The sequence below is a fragment of the Labrus bergylta genome, chromosome 10 (assembly GCF_963930695.1).
Source record: "Labrus bergylta chromosome 10, fLabBer1.1, whole genome shotgun sequence".
Taxonomy (NCBI): Eukaryota; Metazoa; Chordata; class Actinopteri; order Labriformes; family Labridae; genus Labrus; species Labrus bergylta.
Genome location: NC_089204.1, coordinates 20,105,140 through 20,113,407, shown reverse-complemented (window position 1 = coordinate 20,113,407; position 8,268 = coordinate 20,105,140).

Here is an 8,268-nt window from a genome sequence, read left to right as displayed (position 1 = left end):
ATATTTTTGTTACAAGAGCTCACTGCACCTTTCAGACACATTTTGAGTTTATTCACTCAGTTTCAATGTCAGTGTAATGACAGATTGGACCAGTAGAGGGAAGCAGATCACAACTCTGTCGGACACGTTCAAGTCTGACCATCATCTTATTGATCACTCTCTGAGGGTAAATGGGTTATTATTGGTCTGAGCACAAGAATGAGACTCTTTAATCGAATTAGTTTTTGCGCCTTATTGATCACACGCACCGCAACAGACTGATCGACTGACCTGCAGGTTACTTATGCAGCAACCTCTATGAAGAGGCGGTTTTACAAAAATAGTGGCATGTTGTCCCATCTGCAGAGCTCAAGAAGCTTCCAGAGAAAATATTATTCCTGCCTCTGACTGTGCGTGCTGGAGATGTACATGTGTGTTAGGGAGAGAGAGAGCAAGTTATGGCAAATGAATAAGGCCTGAAGGTTGAATTTAAAACTATGAATTTAAAGCTAGCAGATTGAGTATCATATACTGTAGAGTCATTTCACACAGTTCATTAGTTCTCATTTGATTGTTATAGTCTTTAGCGAGTTTGATTTAGTCAACTCTAGTCTTTGCAGCACCGAGTCCAGCCAGTAAAGCCGCAGCAGAATTCTATGGAGTTGGACAACAAGAAACAGACCTAAAGAAGGACTGAAAAAATACAAATACACAAAAACCAAAATACCTTTATTTTCAGGAAAACAAGCTGAAAATTCTGCATGTGAATGCATTTTTTTAAAATAATAATATCAATAAAAAGTAGAAGAAGAAAAAATCTAATTTTTTACTTGAAAAATAAGTATTACCACATTGTGAAAATATGTATTTGCAACAAAAAGCCATGCATTTAAATGTCTGCTTTATCAAACACATATAGGCTATATATTGAACTGTACCCAAACTAACAAAAATAGATTGTAAAGAAATTATTTGCTGTTGAGTGAAAACACACACTCCTTTTTTTTATCAGATTGTATACCCATGGTCTGGTTATTTATTTTTTAAAGATTGATTTTTCTGCTTTTTATGCCTTTATTTGAGAGACAGGCCAGTGGATAGAGTTGGAAATCTGTGTGAGAGAGAGAGAGAGAGAGTGGGGAATGACATACAGGAGAGGAGCCATAAGGTCTGATTGGAACCCGGGCCCGCCTGCTTCGAGGACAACAGCCTCTGTACACGGGGCGCACAAACTAACCACTAGGCCTCCGATGCCTCTGTTCTGGTCCAATTTTCAATGTGTCTGTGGGAGGGAAATGCACTCACTGCTAAGGGTCAGGCTGTAAATCGCCTCCTCTGACACCTAGCCCACAGTAGTGGTGCCGAGCATTTAATAAACCTTTTTTTTTTAAATAGTTTATCTTTTATGTTTTGGTCTTGTTTATCTTTGTACGTCATACAGAGGTATTTTAATTAATTATAGTATGTTTAATAACCAGCTAAAAACTCCTGACAGGAGCTTTTATCACTCTCATTCATTACCCAAGTGTTACAGTCTCTGCTACACCTCTACATTCAGTCCCCAAGAAATAACAATGAAGGCTATATTCTACGAATATCACCTACAAGCGCCCCATCGCACACCTTCTCAGAGCGAAACTGTAAAACATTACTCATCTATAATATCCTGTAAAATGAGGATTAACAATGGGGTTTGTGAAAAAAGTATTTCCCAAGTTTATAACCTCTGTCTCCACGATGTCTGGAGTCTCCACCCATCCTATGTGTGCAAGGTTATGACATTCTCAACCCACACTCTTTCAGTCACTCACACACACACACACACACACACACAACCTGTATGTGATTATGTTGTAATCAGTGGTCTACCAGACACCGGGGCAATGATTATATTTATGGGTTTCTTTTGATATCTTACCTTCAGAGGTCAGTGTCGTGTCATGAGGCGTCACCTGTTGGGAGATGATGCACAGATTTACTCAATCATTGCTTTCTGGAAAGGGTGAAACTACATTATAGACACTTTTATCAACGTGACAGCGACTTTTTTTTTTGTTTGGGTGGTTACACGTTTGTTTGTCAAAGAAAGGACCTGATTCTAGATGATGTACAATGATTAACCAAAGTCTTAACATTTCTTTTGACTCCAAGTCTGCGGCCCTGTTGCGACACTTTTTACATGTGCTTTGGGAGGAATTGTTTGGAAAATGTCAGCCTCTCAATTTGCCATGACACATGATTTTACAAACACATCATTCGTGCTTTAAGTAACCTGTCTAGATAAGTCTGTTAGCGGACTTTTCACATAGGCCAGGATAACACTCATTAGTCTTCAATAATAATGACTTCTTTTTTACACATGGGTGTTGAGAAACTCTCTGCAAGCTTCGTGTAGGCTTTTCCAGTCAGGTGGCCTGTGTGTGTGTGTGTGTGTGTGTGTGTGTGTGTGTGTGTGTATTGTATGTGTGAGAGTGTTAGAGGGGATCTAACATGTCTTTGTCATGTTTCCTTGTGGTTGCTCACTCATGACTCACCATCTTCACTCTGCATTGTTAGATAGATACAAAGGAGTAGCAACAGAAGTTTGAAAAAAGGCACAAACACAGTAAGTAAAGGCACAGAGGTCTAATTAATAAAAAAAAACAAAAAAAACTTTAAGGAATAGTTTAACAATTTTGGAAAGAAATTCTACTCTATTCTGTGTTGCCAAAAGTTCAATTAAAGATGAATATCACTCTCATGTCTTTGCAAACAAATATTAAGCTACAACCAGTGGTCTGTTAGCTTAGCTTAGCATTAAAGCCCTAAAAATGCCAAATTTCTCAAATAAAGTCAACCTACCAGCACCAATTGTCAGCCAGCCATCATTGGGCTGTTGGAACTTAAACCATTTAAAAATAACTGATTATGCCATTGGGTTGGCGAGTATGTTAAGGGAAATTTCAACATGATTTTTTTTTGTTGGTAAGATCCATAAAAAACAGTGTTTGGCTAATTGTGTTGAAAGTTTTGAAAAATGAGACTAAAATAAAAGGTGAAGAGATGTTAAGAGATTGTAAGAATCTGTAAACAAGCACAATATAGCCAAAGAGATAATGTTAAGTTAAAGCTAGCCAACATACAACGAAAGTATAGGCTACTAGCATATTACCCAAAATATCTTAAGCCTAGATGTCTTTTAAAATCATAATAAAAGTACTAAAAGTAGCTTACTACTACTTGTGCAGTTAGAAGCAGCAACTACAAGATCAGAATTTTCCACTTTAATTACTTGTTAGCTAGCTAGCTGGATAGCTTGCTAGATAGATTCACAGATAGGCCTACATAGATACATAGATTGAAGGAATACAACGCTGCCTCGTAGTACAATTACAAATCGATGCCAGTATAGACGATTTAGACTGGTTTCCCCCAAAATAAACATTGCAATACTTTTTCCTTTAACCTTATTGGACATCATTAGCTGACAAAGAGAGGTGTAGGCTATACATTGCAGAAGCAAGTGAAGATTTTGAGGTTAAGAACGCGTCTTGTTTCAAAGCAAGGGTGAAATAGTGAAGTGAGCTGGAAATGGGCGCAACAAAAAAACAGGCGCAAATGTTACAAGTGACCAAGTAACAACGCTTGTATTGATTTATATTGTGTAAAACGTGAATAATGTTAATTCATAAATTCTCTTCAGTCTTGTGTCTTCTAACAGATAGATAGTTAGATAGATAGATAGATAGCTAGATAGACAGACAGACAGACAGACAGACAGACAGACAGACAGACAGATAGATAGATAGATAGATAGATAGATAGATAGATAGATAGATAGATAGATAGATCTTCCTTATGGAGACAATGGCTCCCAGCTGTAGTTTGTACTAAGGGAGCCTCTTTTCTTTCTCCCACTCAGGTCACATCTAAACAACAGGACCGGGTCAGGACCATGCAGATTAAACTATTACCATTATGATGTTAGTAGGACTCAAGGGTAGAATCATGTCCAGCAGTTATGAATACCAGGTTTCATAGAAAACAGTTAAAATGACGCGCAGCTGCTGAAGAAGAAAGGAGACAGAGAGAGGGGGAGGAGGGGGATGAGAGGCATGGGAGGTGTGATTCTTAGCCTCCTTAAGTGTGTGTGTGTGTGTGCGTGTGTGTGTGCGTGTGTGTGCGTGTGTGTGTGTGCGTGTGTGTCGAGGACATGTGTTCAGTAACCATGTGTAGGTGTTGGGGGATATTTTGGATTGCAGCAGGGGGATTCAGGCATGAGAGAGGCCTTCGTCATATAATGGGATAATGTTTTATCTCATCGGAAGAAAGGACGAGGGAAGAGGGGTGTAATGAGAGGGAGAACAGAAACATAAAGCAGATGACAAAACTTTATAACCTGTTTGACTTGTGGTTTACTTACACACGCATTAATGTTATGTACACAGGGTAGTTTCTGGTCAGACAGGTTAGGACAAGCTTAAGGAACTTCTTGTTATTATATAACATCTATTCACATTGAGAATTATGTGCTTATTCTTAAGCTACAAGAGGCTGCATGTCTGAAAGTGTGTGTGTGCAGCTGAGTGAACGTGCAGTGAGTTCAATGTTTTTTTCCCACCGTTAAATTATTTCTGGCTCGTTTAATGACAAAGTTGTTCAGCTTTAGTACTGCACAAGTCAAGCATAACAGTGTGAGCATCTCTCCCTCCCAGTTTGGAAAATTTCTGAATCATAACATAACTTGTCCTTTGTTGGTTTGGTTAAGTAAGGTTTGAGTATTAAAATGATTGAGCGTTATTAGGATGAAAGTGATTTTGGTTTTAAAGTTGCACTGCTGTGTTTCAAAGTTACAATTCAGAAAAAAACACAAGAAATCGCAAATGTAAAAAAGCTTGCATTTCACCACCAAAAAATGAATAAGCACCTGTCCAAAATACACTGCATGGTGAAAATCTAGAGTGATATCAGATGATATTTCAAGGTCAAAAACACATCATATTTGATAACTAATATGTAGCATAAGACAAAATCTACCATAACCATTTCATTATTATTACTAATAAGGCTGTCTGTGTTACAGGACAGCTTTTGAGATCCCAACTGTGAATAATGCCTGAATTATCTCAAGCCTGAGAACAACGTCTCTATAGGAATTCATCATATTATAAATGGGACTTTAAACTATAGACCCAGGGTTGTCTTCCAAACAAAGAGTAATCAGTATTAAACAATGCTACTATTCTATCTAATAATTGTCTATACTTTAGGTTTTGGTTATGACAATAGTTTACTTGTGAAGAGTTACACCGAAAAAAGAACAAACCAATTTGTCAAACTAAAACAATAACACTAGACAGCACAATCGGGTGTTTAAACCCCAGGTTTAAGTCATCAGTATCATACTGAGTGACAAGTCATTGACCCTGTCCTGCATACAATTTCCCTGAGTCACCAGAGAGTTAGTTTTTTTAACTTACACAACACTTAAATATTTGATGCTTTACACATTGCAATGCCTCATGACAGGTTATTGATTAATTTAAGTGAAGAGTTGTGGGTGTAATGTTGCATTTTAAGGCTGGGAAAATCTTCAGGATTAAACAGAGCCACATGTGGAGCTGGGCCCACTGAGAGCCATGTGAATACTTAATTATTTAAACGGTATAAAAAGTACCACTTATGTTTAAAAAAAACTAGACCTGTTTATTTTGTTGTGTTTTACATTAAAAATGTCCAAAATGTTCAACAGTGTTCAAACACAAAGAAATTCTTCAGTCCATCAAGTTTGTTCTGATCATTCAGAGTTTGGTCGTGGTGGCAGCAGGCTGAGAAAGTTATCCCCGATGTCCCGCTCACAAGCAAGACACAGAGAGACAAAGCTCCCTCTGCTATTGTATGTGTGAATGAATGAATGCGACAAAATATGTTGACACACCACCTGCTCACGTTCATGTACATGATTGCTGCCTGAGTCCCATCTGCATAAAAAATTACAACAACTTTTACAATTAGAAAACAATGTAATAAAACCAAGTCTTTGATTGTTTGCCATGTCTGGAAGATTTAGAGAAAATGGGACCACATGTTTTCAAAATAGAACAAGTTTCATCACTGTGCAGAGGGTCAACTTTCAGGCAACTCTGTAAAATACAAATGAAGGTATGGGTAAATGAAGAGTTTACTCATAGAGCCCGCTGACATGCTGGCCTGAACCTATGCTGTGAGCTTCTAGTTATGTGACAGTATGACTTCAAACCACATGTGCTTCATCGCCCCTAATCTATGAAACCATAAAGCATGTGTGAAGACAACAGGAAACTATTAGCTGTTTAGTCAGGGAGGCGTTCAGAACATTACGATAGTCTTGGAGTGAACAGTGAGCAAACAACTTTGATAAATTGTTTGAATATGTGTGCAATATACAGCCTGTAGACCCTTTGCTTCCTTCACAAACCCTGATAAGAACTAACAAGAGGATCTACATTTTCTCCCTTCAAGGGTTAAAGTAAATAGGGGTTTGTTGTATCCTCTAGAGGCCAACTCAAAGGTTGTCACCTCAAGTGTAGAAGGTGCAAAGATATGTGCTTGATATGGAGTGAGGCCTAATGGGTTTGTCCTTTGAACTCTTCATACAAGCAGAGAGAAGTACACAGGGAATAACTGAACTGTAGCTTCGGGTGTCTCCAGGTTATCATAAAAGATTTCCAGGACAAAAAAGTTAAATTATTGCCAGCATGTTTCTTTCAATTGTTCTTTATCAGGACTTGTGTTGATCTGATCTGCTATTACATTGGTTTATGGTTTGTTGGATCCGTCACCTTTTTCACATTAGTCATTACAGGGTGTCGTTAATACTCCTTGACAACTGATACCAGTGTTGTTATGATTCACATGGTGACACGGTGAAAAAGACTCGAAAAATAGCATTGAAACAACAACTTGTGGTTTTAAATAAAATAAGACTTCAACTCTTACAGCACCAGCTGAAGACACTCAGGAATATATTTCTGTCCAAGTCATTACTTTTTTTTTTTTTTTTACAAAATTGGAGATTATAAAATCACCTTAGCTATTGAACTGTTTTACTGAGTGTGTTTCAACCAAATAACTGTCTGCCGATACTTATGGTGGATTGTACGATCAGTAGAGCTGTGTTTATTCTGTAATCCGAATCACCTGTCTGTCAGACCAAGAAATACTCAATGCTGGAAAACAACATTAGCCAAAAAGGACTGACTTGTGCCAGTTGGTTTGAGAGGTTTAACAAGAAAATAGAAAGACAGATGGAACAGTTGTGAAAAACTAGTAAAGGGACTGTATAACAACAGATTTTGTTTACTCTTGTACATTTTGTGATGACTAATAAAAACGCATTACATTATGTTACAGGAGATACCTTACTTGCTCTTTGATTTAACTGAATACATTAGTGGTGCATATTGCTCAACAAATGTGCAGTTAATCAAACCACAAATGAAGTGGTACTGTGGGTCTGGGACCTGATTTGTTAATAGTAATTATTAGTAGAGGCTCATTATGCCAAGCTGAGTGAAATTGGCTGCGTTTATCCAAAGAGCTTTGCTCTTTTCCACTAACTAACTCATTCACTCTCACAAGAGACGGACGATTTCTCTTCAAGGTGCTTGCCACAGGAACAGGGTGTCCATATTTTCAAACCTCCAAATTGGGTCACTTTAATTTTATCACAAACCCAGAGGTATCGATCTACAGATCAGAGACCTGCACTTGTCACACACCTGAGCAGCCTGTTTAAGTTGGTTGTCCAACTTCCTTTTCTGCGTGACAGCTCGCCTGCCTGTCTTTACGCAGCCGGTCCTGTAACTGTAAGTATTATAAGCTAAGCTAGCTAAGCAACGGCTTAGACCCTGAGATTGACTGACACGTGCAGACAAATCAGCACTGAACTTTGACTCGCGGTGCATTTGTTATGTTTTTCTATTGGTTAAAACAGCAACAGCCTTGGCCTATACAGACAAATCAGCGCAGTAAACATGGTGTATTGTTTTTGGTTTGTTAAAACCGGGACAAGAACAGTTCAAAACAGGGACATATTAGTGTAATATAGATATGTGTGTGGACTCTGGACACAGAGCTTTAAAACTGGACGTTCCCTGACAAATCGGGAAATATGGTCACTTTACACAGGAAGTGGCTCCTGCACCTTTGTACCCTTAACACAGTGGACTACCCACCCTTCCGTTACCTCGTAAACCACAGCTGTTTATTTTTGTAAACAAACAAGATGGCTGCCTCTGCTATCAAACCTTCTGAGTCTGCTATTGTGTC